Source organism: Rhodnius prolixus, unplaced genomic scaffold (assembly GCF_049639745.1).
Source record: "Rhodnius prolixus isolate KJV_2025 unplaced genomic scaffold, Rpr scaffold_1, whole genome shotgun sequence".
NCBI classification, from domain to species: domain Eukaryota; kingdom Metazoa; phylum Arthropoda; class Insecta; order Hemiptera; family Reduviidae; genus Rhodnius; species Rhodnius prolixus.
The window spans coordinates 67,938,148-67,951,323 of NW_027411581.1; the positions used below are offsets into that span (position 1 = coordinate 67,938,148).

General features: G+C 40.6%; 1 protein-coding gene across 3 annotated transcripts in view; it reads right to left on the minus strand.

Moving 5' to 3' along the window:
* The window catches only part of Atx-1 (Ataxin 1), a 105,436-nt gene that overhangs the window by 35,489 nt on the left and 56,771 nt on the right, over positions 1-13,176 (minus strand). The window contains exon 1 of one of the 3 annotated variants that reach the window (XM_074112838.1): positions 3,599-4,080. The exons of the other annotated variants lie outside the window; for them this stretch is intronic. The gene's annotated coding sequence lies outside the window, so the exon portion shown is untranslated. Of the gene's footprint in view, positions 1-3,598; positions 4,081-13,176 lie in introns of those variants that run through there. 3 annotated transcript variants of the gene reach the window in all.

Genomic DNA, 13,176 nt, shown 5'->3' on the forward strand with positions numbered 1-13,176 from the left:
GCGCTTGTTGTGCTTGGCGAACGATAATAATCTCCCAAAGTTCCTCAGAATATCTATGTTCAGGAGGTAAGGGATTGGCTGAGTGGGCAGCGTTTGAACTGGATTCCAACTCGGAGATCCCAGTTTCGAATCTTTAGATTTTCTCTTTCTAGGAGCTTCTTACAGATCAGGAGACCAGCAGTGTACTGAAAAAAGCTCTAAACGCAAATAACCTCGGTTGTTTACGCACCTTAAAAGAAAATCTAAGTTTTAAAATTTTAACAATTTCTTTTAACAACAGTATGGCCAACTTAAATATACTAAAAAATATGAGTGAAAGTTAGTTTTTAATAGCAAAATTTAATTCGGGTATAATGTTAAACACACTTTCATTGAATGAGGCGTGGTCTACTAGACACGGGCGTGGTCCACAGTATGTGGGCGTGGCTACCATTTTGATTGGTCCCAGATACCGCCTACTCCCCCCAAACTTTTTTCTTCATTTAGATTGGTCAATTCTTTATTGTTAATTATTTCTAGGAAAAATAATGTTCTAAATTTTTTTACTAATTTTTCCCCCATAGGTATTTTATGAACTATCTGAATGTGCAATAAAAATTTTTTACCGTAAAAACACCAAAAATAAATGATTTTCTTGCGTAATACTTTGTGTATTGTGTTTTCTTAAAACAAGAGAAAAAGGAAAAGTTAGTTATTAACTTTAGTTTATTGAAAAATTAAGTAAATGAAAATTGTTAACACATAAATCTGCCATTTTCTTAATTTAGTTACTTTGTGGCTGCTATTGAATATTGAATTGCACCTATTAATGTAATTAGCTATAATACGTCATTATATAGCACTTGAACGATACTTTTTAGCAAGACCGGACAGAGCTAGCGTTTTGGGTAACATTTGAGGGCCCTCCTAGTTTGATATTGAATTAAAAAACTGAATTATATGTAGTCTTTTTAGAAAATAAAAGTAAAGTAATTGCCTATTTTTTCAGGCGGGCTTTACGTCCAACTACCCAAATTAGGTGTCGTGGGCAGAGGCGACTAGCAAACATGCTTTACTACAAAATTCTCATATTAACCATTAAATAAAATCCAAGGCCTAAGACCGGGAATCGAACCCACTAAACCAACAATACATCTTAGCTCAACCGCTCGACTAAGTTGAGGGCTACATCGCTGACTGGAGACTGATCGGAATGTAAAGCGTCTACTTTCTGTCATTTCCTGTTTTTTGAGACAATCTGTTCACCCACCACAAAAAGGCCAGTTTCGATTTGTATTTGGCGAGCCATTTTCCTGAATGAAATGTAGACGCAGAATGGCCGCAGGGTTCGTTCATGGTAAGGAAAATGGAAATTGTTTGTCGCATCATTCTTGGCCAATTTTGTTTTCAAACACTTTGAAGAAGCTTTTTGCTTTTCTTTTGAAGATACATTTAGTTTATGAGTTTAAACTAGGGTTTAAGCGCTACAGCGAATAGTGTTTGAAACTGCACAAAAAAAAGGTTGATCTAGGCAACGACAACGGAAGGTTACCACCAACAATATCGTGTGGCAAGCCCTGGCCACACGTTTCACAAATCAGCGACCTAAAATTGTATGTCTAGGAGATCGAAGGTCTGCCTCACCCAAATCACGCCCTAGACCTCTCGACAATGGATTATCACCTTTTCTGTCCTTATGGTAGAATCATCACCATTAAAACAGCACGCAAAAACGTCGGCCAGGAAAAATTGAGGCCGGTCGAATCCTTAACGCTTGAGGACCCGATTTCCACATTGCTGAAATAAATTGACTAACTTCCTGTTACTAATGGTGCTTATTTCGACTAAATCGAATAAGAATCAGTGGCGTAGTGCAATTTTAAAGGAGTTTCATCCTGTTAAACTCAATAACCTTTCCTTAATACCCAATTCGCATGTTTGCTAATATTTTATTTTGAACCCAGACTGCACCCAGGGCACGCCAGTTTTACTGTAAAACCATTGGATAAAGTTTTATTTGCGGTTAGCTGTCGATTTACTTCAAACATTAGAACGCTAATCGAAGATAAAGGCGTCACGGTAGCCGAGCGGTTAAGAGACTAGACTCGCAAAGCAAAGATGTATTGTTGGTTTAGTGGGTTCGATTCCCCCGGTCTAGGACTTGGATTTTATTTAATGGTTAATGAAAGAAATTTATAGTAAAGTACTGTTTGCTAGTCACCTCCGTCCACGACACCTAATTTGGGTAGTTGGACGCAAAGCCCGCCTGAAAAAATAGGCAATTACTTTACTAATAGAAGATAAGTTGGTGCTTTTGCGGGATGATTTAGGATAACAGTTCTCCCCCCGAGAATCCCTCAAATACTGGATTTTCCTGAAAGAATTTTTGAAACTATTTAAGAAAACATAGTTTTCCAAATATTTTCCCCCAAAGAGGAAGTGACTCCTCGATTTCTTTAAACTTGATTTGGGCAATAATTGCGCCTAGCGAATTAGTAACTTCTTTTAAGACAGTGGTTCCCAACCTTTTTTTTTTGTGACCAGGGACCAGTTTAATATTTTTGTGTTAGCAGAGACCCGCAAGGTTCCAATATCACAGTAAACTACTTTTAGATTTTAAAAATAAAACTACAATTAACATTGTGATTGTGTTTTCAGTTTGTTATAATCAATGTGCCTTTTTGAGCTTGCATTTTCTTAATAAGATGGGTAATCCTTGGATTGATGAGATTGCTCAAAGCGGCACGCACATCATCATTTGCTTTTTTAGTCGACTCCTGGACTTGTTTTTAGGCGCTCTACGCTCGCTTCACGTCCCCATTCACCGTGCCGTCGTCGCCGCACACGCGGCCGAAATATCAAATAAATATTGCGGACCACTGGTTGGGAACCACTGTTTAAAGAGGAAATGAAGGTGTAACCGGGGATCAATGATTGATAGCCAGTTTTCAACTGAGATAATCCGTTTTGTGATGTTTTGAGTTGACAAAAAAAGTAGTTTTTATAATTATGTGTGAGTTAGAGAACTGGAAAACAAGATCGCAGGAAGTTCAACTCTGGTTTGTGGGCTCAACTCTTGTTTGTGAGCCCAAATCGAGAAACCATTGGACCAGAAATCCCACTGTACTCAAAGTGATTAGAATAAAAGCAGCTTCTAAAATTGAAATAACCAAAAAGTTACCTCACTAAAAACTAAAGCCCTACGCATATTGTAGATGAGTAGAGCTTCAAACGTTGCTACAGCAACATTTGCCCCGGGTAGAATTTGATTAAGGACCCTTCTGATAAAGTGCGACTTGTTGGATGTCCCTCTAATGTACCATGTTGGCGTAATGTACCAGCATACCACCCAATTAATTAATAAACAAAGACGATTTTATGCAAAAAAAAATCCAAATTTGGGGAGGAAAAAAATCTATCTGACCGGAAGTGGGCTTTTTGCAAAATAGTTTTTTCAGTTTCACAACGTGAAATGTGTAACATTGAACCCATCTATTCTTCAGTAAAAATTACAAGTTATCATGAAATTTAATAAGATAAACTGAGATAAGTGGTCATAAGTAGTGATTTAAAATTGTATTATATGGTACATTAAAATAAATGTAATTTCTTTACTCACTTTATGATTTTTTTTAAAAATAAAAATCAAAGAAGCTCCGAATGTAATCCATAACAAAAGGGCCAAGCAAGATTGTTGTATTCAGCTTCCCGGATTTCAACAGTTCTGATCAATTTATAGTTTTACACTCGCGCACTATTAAATTTAATTCAAACAATAAATTCAATACACAGAATTTTTTTAAAATAAATAGTTCACACTACAAACTAATTTTTGTTTCACGTCAACTTTTTTTTTACTGTTTACGTGATTTAAAAAGTTAAGAATGATAAATTTTTGTTAAGCAGTTAAAAAAAAAAAATGTTTTATGCAAAAAAATTAAGACGTAAAGTGTAGCTTTTTTATCACGTAGACGGAAGTTTAGAATCGCCACCACAACTGCACGCGTTAGAAGCGTGGCTACAAACTGCCCGAATAGAGAAGAGCCTGAGTATAGTAGTGGTGTTACACCACCAAGACTTCTTTCCTCTCTTTTTACTAAAGCTTTTCCTTTGTGTGAGTGTGTGTGTAGCGTCACAGGTGGTGGTGGTGGAGGTGGTAAACACGGTGGCGATGGTGGGGGTAATGTAGTAGTATTAGTGGATGACAGAGTGGGGGAAGGTCCATACTCTGTGTGACACACTCACACCCAGCCACAGCCACAGTGTGTTGTAGAAGAGCCACCTCTACACAACTAATGGACGCGAAGGTAAAGCGTCGCCCGTACGAGCGCGCCACCTCACTCAGAATGTGTAGCTTTCAGCCCCCTTCCTTCACAGTCGTCTGTATTCGGCTAATTCCGGTCGAAAATCAAGAAAAAATAACCAGAATTTTTCCTGGAAACTGTTCGGGGACTTTTCCCCATTTTCTTATCACCGATCCCATTTCACAAGTTATTTTCAGCTAAAATTGCAGCTTATTGTAAATATTCAAATATTTCTTATCGCATTTTGCGAATTTAAATTTTCTGAAACTTATAATTCGTCTCCAATAACGAGATACTTTTTAAGGAGCGTCCTGTCCCCGATGAATATATCCTGCAGTCGTTCCTCTACATTAGACATCCGGCAGTTATTCTTCCAGCTAGAAACTTCATGCACTATCGACAAGTTTTTTGAAAGATTTAAATCTACAATAAACTGGAACAACACTTCTGTGCAGCATCCTCATTTATTTCCTCATCCAGAGATATCTGGTAAATAGCTATCTCATCTTCTGGTAAATATCTGGAAATTTAAGGAAATTTCCTTTTTGTAAGTTAAGCAGGGACTCGGGCAGACCAAAATCTGAGGGAAAAACTTTTCGCACTAATGGGAGTTCAACAATTTTATTTCCGGTGGAAAATTTCAATCTAAAATCTACACGATTGCAGCCCTTCTTTTTACGAAGCGAGGAACAGTTTTGATGGCTAAACAATGACGTAAGCTTTTTTTTGCAAACTGAAATACTGATAAGACAGAGCAGAACGGAAAACAAAAACAGTTGTTGTTACCAATGCTTACTAAATCATTAAGGAAATACAACTCTACTTCCTGTTGCACTCTGAGGATCAACCAACCAACCACACACATGGAACTATGTAAATGGTACAGATATCTTGCTTGCTTTGTTTGATTTTAACCCGTGCATCTCTGTCAGCCAGAGTAGTTGGAGGCGGTGACGTAGGTGATGTGGAAATCTCTATACGAAACTGAGTACCTCTAATGATGGAAGGAAGTGCGAAACCGGATACTATGCAGGGATACATTAAACATGCGTGCTACAACGGCAAAAATCAAAGAAATTATTACTAAATTAAAGAAACTATACGCGATAGTGTCTAAAAAAAGAAATTTAAATGCATAAAATCGGACATCTAGAGACGTGAATTAGAGCGCTGAACTGCAACGACTAAATTAATTGGCGAGAATCATTTAGCAGGTGATTGAATTAAACAGCTGCTAATTGAGACTTTCAATGTTTCTTTCAGTTATTGAAGGTTCACAATGCAAGGTATGGAGCGGGGGATGTGCAAAGCAACTAGCAGCGTAATTAGGACAAGAGAATGGTGAATGGATGAGTCTAGAGCTGCAGCGGTGGCCAATAGTAGTCGATAGACGGGCTAGAGTACGTCAGTCTGTTGCCATGGCAATGAGGCGTGCAGTCGGGCATGTGAGTGTACCATTGACGACTGTAGCGGGGGCGGCCAAGACCTTGACCTGCACCATTACATATAGTCTGGGTATACGCCTGCGTGCCACCAAACTATGGTCTGCTGCCTCCGACCCTACTGAACTGCTGCTTTACTAAACCCCCCGACCAACCCATAGCCCGGGGTTCAATTCCTCATTCATCCGGCCAAAACTACCGCCCCCACAGCCCAGATACTGAATGGCATGTGCTCCACTCAACTCAAACCGATCGCCGTTCGCCAAAAGAGCATACTTTGTCTCTCCTCCCACATGTGACTCACACCCACACAACTTCCTGCATCTACTAGGACGTCTTTTCTTAGGTACACTTTAAAACTCAATTCTTTGAAAAGTATTTAGTACGTACACTCAAAATATTATTAAAGATGTGAAACTTGAATGGAATAGCACATTAGAGTGAACTAACTTCCCGTTTAGATGATTTCGATCGCAAACTTACGCTCGGCTTCCCTGGCGAGACAAAAGCAAAATATTCCTTTTCAGCTTCCGGCGAGTTTTTCTTTGTGTGATACACCCACACACATACACAGAAAACCTCTTTACCGGAATTAAGGAACTTCAAAACGAACACTTCCGGTTAAAAAATGTGATCTCTTCCGGTCTGCAGCAGTTCGAGATAGTAGCAATGATATTGCCATATTTCCGTATTGTTCTGTGATAAAAATAGCCTACACCGTGAGTAGAAGGCAGTTGCGCGGGTGGCCTTCCGCTGTAGCGCCGGCTGGCGCAGACTTCCTCTCTATAAATAGTCATGCAGCTTCCATTGTTTGTATAAGTGGCTGCGAACGAATTATAATCGTCCCCATTTGCAGCCAATGTAAACCTCTTACAGCTCAGCTTACGTGGCGCCTAAAATTCAGTAGATTCTCTATTCTTCGCCAGGAGCTGTACATAAACCTTTACAGCCCGGTGAAAGAGAGTGTTCTTGTGGCGAGAGAACATTGTCCAGAGGCCGGCAGTGCGAAAAAAACTATTACGCGAGCGAACTCTGTATGAGTAAATGGAATTAAAGTTGTAAACAAAAGAAAGCGAACAGAAATCCAAGGATTGCTACAGAGCCAGAGGCGATGCGTCATCTTGGGTAAGTAATCCAGGTATTGGAGTGTACGGCGTCAAGTGTTTGTTTGTATGTAAGTATGTACGTATTATTCTAGATCTTCAATTGCTATTGTTCGCGAATGACGTCATGGTAGCGGTAACCCTCTTGTCTGTTACACTCCGTATAAATAACTCGTGACTCTCTTTCAAGAGTCTCTTCCTTCCTTTTTAGGCAGAGTTTAGAGGAAGTGTAGATTCTGGATGTTGAGTTTTCCCGGGAAGTAACCAGAACGCGAACACTCCCAGAAACCTCTGCGGCTTGCTCTTGGTACCTTCCTGAAGGTTGCAACCCCGAACATTGTCCACCCGTACTGCGATTGTATGAATCATCTTACTAACATTATGCTGTCCATTTATAACAGGCCAGGCCAACATTTGGCGCTGGCCGATCCAGGCGACAATCTTAGTAGCTTTGTAGCTAATCAACTCCGGCTAGAGTAAATGAAACCAAAATTAGGGGATGCTGGCCAAAACTATATTGTAGATTGTATTAGAAGGGCGGTTCCACCAAAAAGGAGAAGGAACACAGGCAATCCAAAATGGCCAAAACTATATGCCGAGAAGCAGCACTACTGGGGAGTAGACCAACGTTTTTCTGATATCTGGGAGATGTTACACGAACAGTAATGAAGTCTAGTAAGTAAGAAGTAAAGTACGAGTAATTGCCTATTTTTTCAGGCAGGGCTTTACGTCCAGCTACCAATTAGGTGCCGTGGATGGAGGCGATTGATTAGCAAATATACTTTACTGTAAATTTCTTTGATTAACCGTTAAATAAAATCCAAGACCTCAGATCGGGAATCGAACCCACTAAACCAACAATACATCTTAGCTTTGCGGGTCTAGTCTCTTAACCGCTCGGCTACCGTGACGCCTGTTATGAAGTCAATATAGACCCTGAAGTTAGAGTTTCAGCGGGTTCTAAGCATGGCAGAAAGTTGTGCGTCTACCAAAAGGGAAGCCTCTTTGCTAAAAGATGAAACCGTCTTAAGGGGAGTTGTAAGTTACTGTAGCGCAACCGAGACAATGAACGCGTCAGCAGTCATAGCTTTGGCACCGGAACTCCGCTTTAGATGGCAGCCGAATTCACCTGGAATTCGATCAGATCAGAACACTTGGCTACCCAAGTAAGTGCAAGTAAACCAGAGGTCTTAAGTTTACCCAAAGTCTTGGGTTTCAGTTACCGTGACAGAGGGCGCACAAAACCCAAACTCTGGCGTCGGATGAGGATTTTTTACGGAATTTTCAGTCCAATAATCTGAAGATACATCCTGTGTTTTAACCATTTGAAAAATCCAGCGCGAATACTCACATCTAATTCCTGTTATTTACAAGTTTCTAATTTTATTGAAGCTTTGAACTTTCACTAAAAGCTAGCCGCCATATTCAACAATTAAAGCGAACATCCAGAGATCTCTTTAAACCTATCTAAGGACTGGAAATTTCTATCAGGATAGAACTACTAAACGCTTTGTTTCAACAAAAACACCAATAAAAATAAACTAACTTGAAAAAAAACAATTTTTTAAAATTTTATTTCTGCCCCCCTCAATTAATTGAAAACATTTACAGCAATGAGTGCCAAGTGAGAGGACTCAACCCAAATATTTTTTTGAATTAGACACACAAGTATGACGCGATGGAAAAGCTTGGCAGCTGGCACTATCTGTCTACGCCCAATTTCGTTTTTTTTTTCTGTAGCGTAGCACTTAGTGGGCGGTACCGCTTCATTTTCTTCGGATGCCACGCCCATAATTAGTTACTTGTAAGAAAAAAAAAACAAAATGGAAACAAAAATTTAGACTTTTGATTTTAATATGGAGGGATTTGGCAAAATTAGCTCATATTTCTTGGCGATGACGCACCCAAAAGTGTTGAAAAGTTAAAAGACAAAACGAATGTTGATTTTAGCACTCATTTCTTTCTCTTTCTGTTCGGTTTCGGATTTACAATCATCATCAGTGGTAAATTAATCTGTATGGTGTTGAGAATTTGACTTCATTCAGGTGTCTGTCAAATTCATAAGATTTATTTACAATAATTTATTACTTTAAACATTCATTTGAAGAGCAATGTAAGTAATAGCGCGCCCAGTGGCTAGCTTAGGCACTAACCTAAATGCTCCAACAAGTGGCATGATTTCAGAGGATTGTAGAAAGTGTCTGCTGTTGGGATTGGTAGATAATTGGTAACAAAAATATCGGGGAGGTGGGCACATGAATATCCAATGAGATCATGCCGTACGGCTAACTGACGTGAATCTGAAATTAGTGGTTCTTCAAAACAGTAGTGCCTGAATCATTCAGGAATCGTTCTCATTTCAATGTTCTACTCCAATTTTGGAGAATCGAGTAGAATGGAATTGTTTATTTATAGAATCGATTCATGTACAAAAAATTGGTTAGTAATCTAAATGATGCATAAAACATCTACAAGCAAAGGAAAGTAATGTAATCAATAAATGCAATTGCGCTAATCTTCATTGATTAAAACTAAATGTATTACGAGTAGAAGAATAATATAATTCTAGCTACATTAATGTATGAAATCTTAGAAATGCCAAAATAAATTTCATCAGTAATCTTAAATATAATATAACCTTAAACATAATATAACCTAAAAACAAACAAAGTGCATGGACATAGTTCATCTGCAAAGTTGCACTGATTAAAAATCATGCAATATTAATTGAATTTGAAAATAATTTCATCAGTAAGTAAAGTAAAAGGTAGAAATTATTTGGCATCAAGCAGAATTTTTCTTGAATAATTTAAAATATTGGATTTTACAAATTTAAATAAGACGGAAGGTAATCATAAAGGGAGTACCAAGTTGAAGTTCTTCGTAATTGAAAGTTTTTGAGACATTTAGATAAACATATATCGATAATTTCGTAAAAAGAATCAATTTAGACTGTGAGGTCTAAAACGATTTTTTTCTGAATAAAAAAAAAATATCTATATCTATAATTTGTCACGATTGTAATTCTTCTACTTACTTAGGGTACAGGGTTGCCACTTTCAACTTTAGTAGGGAAATTATTTACTGTTTTTGCTGACAAAATTCATCTGAATCGGACTAAAATTTACTGTTAATAACTTTAAATGATACTCCGACCAGTTTCGAACATTCATCCACTACCAGCAAATAAACATGCAACATGCAAGTATATACCTGAAATTTCCCCCCTCCTCCCAACATATTTTCAAATTTAAAGGGGTTAAACACAATTTGGGCTATTTACATCGTCGAGAGGCCCACCCCAAAAAAAGTGCAGCTTCGCAAAATTTCGAATCGAAGACATTTCATCCAATGAAAATCAAGTTCACGTGTTTTTATTCAGAAAATAGCGCAGCTAGGAGAGCTGTTATTGGAATCTGGAGGTTCTAATATCGGCGGAGCACATCGTTCTCGTGAATATTGAAGGAGAAATGGAAGTGAGAGTACTGGGTATGATGCCTTTTTACTGACAATAAGTTAGGAGGAACTAAAAGCGATGTCTGCAGATAGACGATCGAAGGCGCCTTCAAATTGGGGATGTACAAGACTGGCTCACAGACATTTGGTGTTACCCACAGCATTAAAAACACCTAACTTAAGGACTCATCCAGGCAGTTCGGAACATCTACACGATGAAACCTTTGTAATATTTATTTAACAGACAGACCGCGATCTAAGAGGATATTGTAAAGTTTTTCCCAAAAAAAATAACTTTACTTACACAACTAGTGCCTGCCACTAGTTATTTTAATAATATGTGGGTTTGTTTAAATAATAAAACTCGCTAAAGTTGTAAGTAATAACCTGATTTATTAACACGTTAACATTACTCACATTAACATTTACTAGCAACTAACGCTATTCATTACAGTCACCATTTACAACAGTCACAACAGTTTACTGTTACTTACTCACTTCGTAACGCCACAAAACTGTTCCCCGACTGACCACTGGTCCACACTGCACCGAATTGCACTAGTCTCAGCTGCACTAACACAGCTCTACTCATCAACTGACTAATTGCCCAACTAGCTACCACTGAAGCACTCCGCAACACTGACTCTCTCAACACTAACTCCGAACTTGACTAAAACTCTCTAAAACTTGCTTGAAACTCGATTAACACTGACTTCTCCAGCTGTGTCGGCCTCCTTTTAACTGCGTGCCTCCCTCCAACTGGAACTGCCCTCCTCCAACTCTCTGAGCATAAGTTTCCACGCCCTCCTGATGTTCATTGGCTGGAGAAAACATACTGCCACTACCTCAGCTGTGAGCCGCCTCCTCCCATTCTCCGTCTCTCTCCAACTCCGTCTGTCTCCCTCTCACCTGTCAATCACAGGCTGGGAAACACATATGCCACCACCCCAACTGAGGCCTTTCTCTTAGCTGGCTTTTACACAGGTCACTAACTCCTTGAACAATCTAGCCCTTTCCTTTCTAGTTCAATAAAGACCGGCCCTTTTGTCTACACAGTGGTGGCCTGTTACCGGCTTTAGTCGCTTAACCCCTAGAACAATCTAGGCCTTTCTTTTCTGCCACAAGTAGATACCGCCCCTTTTGTTTATGCAGTGGCGGCCTGTTACTGACTTTGGTCGTTCAACCTCTAGAACAATCTAGGCCTTTCTTCTCCGCCCAGGTCAACTTCGTTACACTGCTCCCCTCTTAGAACTGTTCGTCCCGAACAGAAGTCTCTTTCGTGACGTAGGGGAGTAATCGGTCTAAGTGTACTACCTTCATTTTGGATCTGGGCGTGCGTTGAATTCGGTACACCAGGTCGTTGAGTCGTGAGACAATGGTGTAAGGTCCTTCCCAGTTGTTCTGTAATTTAGGGGATCTTCCCTTCTTGCGGACTGGGTTATACAACCAAACTTTCTCGCCTTCCTGGAACGTTCTTCCGGTGACTCGCATGTCATACCGTGTCTTCATCCGGTAACTTTCCAGTTTTATCCTGTCGCGCACCTTTCCATGTATATCTCTCAACTTACGGCGAAGTTCCACAGCATAACTATCCATGTCCGATTCTTCCGTCTCCGGGCCGCCAAATAAAAGGTCACTGGGTAGCCGCAGCTCCCTACCGAACACAACGCTCGCAGGTGTTCGGCCAGTGGTCTCGTGAACGGCTGATCGGTACGCCATCATTATGAGGGGTATATGTTCGTCCCAATCATCCTGATGTTCATTTACCAACATCCTCAGATGGCCTCCTAAGGTCTTGATAAATCGCTCCACCATGCCGTCGGACTGAGGGTGCAGCGGTGTTGTCCTCGTCTTCCTAACACCGAGGATCTCGCAGACCATCTTGAACAGATTGGACTCAAAATTCCTTCCCTGATCGGAGTGCAATTCCAGTGGTATTCCAAAACGGCTGAACATGTTGTTTACTAAGGCTTCAGCTACCGTGGACGCGTCCTGATTTGGTAAAGCGTAAGCCTCTGTCCACTTGCTGAAGTAGTCGGCTGCGACCAGAATATAGCGATTTCCTTTCTTGGATTCAGGAAAAGGTCCCGCTATATCGATGGCTATCCTTTCGAACGGTGCTCCCACATTGTACTGTCTCATTGCACCGCGGGTTCTTCGGCTGGGCCCTTTACTCGCTACGCACTTAGTGCAACGTCGACACCAGTCTACAACATCCTCGTGGTACCCTACCCAGTAGAACCTCTGCCTCAGCTTGTCCAATGTCTTCCTTACTCCAAAGTGGTTCCCGGTAGAACCTCCGTGCATTTCTGTTAGTACCTCTTCCCTTCTTGATGCTGGCAGGATCACTTGATTTTTCTTTTCCCTTCCGTCTGCGCTTTCCCACGTTCGCAGCAATACCCCATCTTTGATGGTGAGCGAATCCCACTGGGCCCAGTAGCACTTCACGTCCCGACTGCTGGGCGCAATCTCCTCCCAGTCCGGCCTTGACCCTTCTTCCTTGAACTTGAGCACCGATCTAATGTCCTCATCCTTGAGTTGCTCCTCCCTGATCGCTTCGGAGCTCCATTCCACTCCTGGAAGAACGATGGTTCGTTTACATTGGCCCTGCTCCTTCTGCTCCGTCCTGCAACAGTGCTTGCACTCATGGTTACATGGCCGTCTGGAAAGGGCGTCGGCATTACCATGGAGTCTTCCCTTCCGGTGGGCTATCCTGAATTGATACTCTTGAAGCCTCTCTATCCAGCGTGCTACCTGACCCTCCGGGTTCTTGAAATTCAATAGCCAAGTCAGGGATGCATGGTCAGTCCGTAACAGGAACGGTTGTCCATAGAGATACTTATGGAAATGTTCCAGCGTCTTCACGATAGCCAGAAGCTCTTTCCTCGTGAC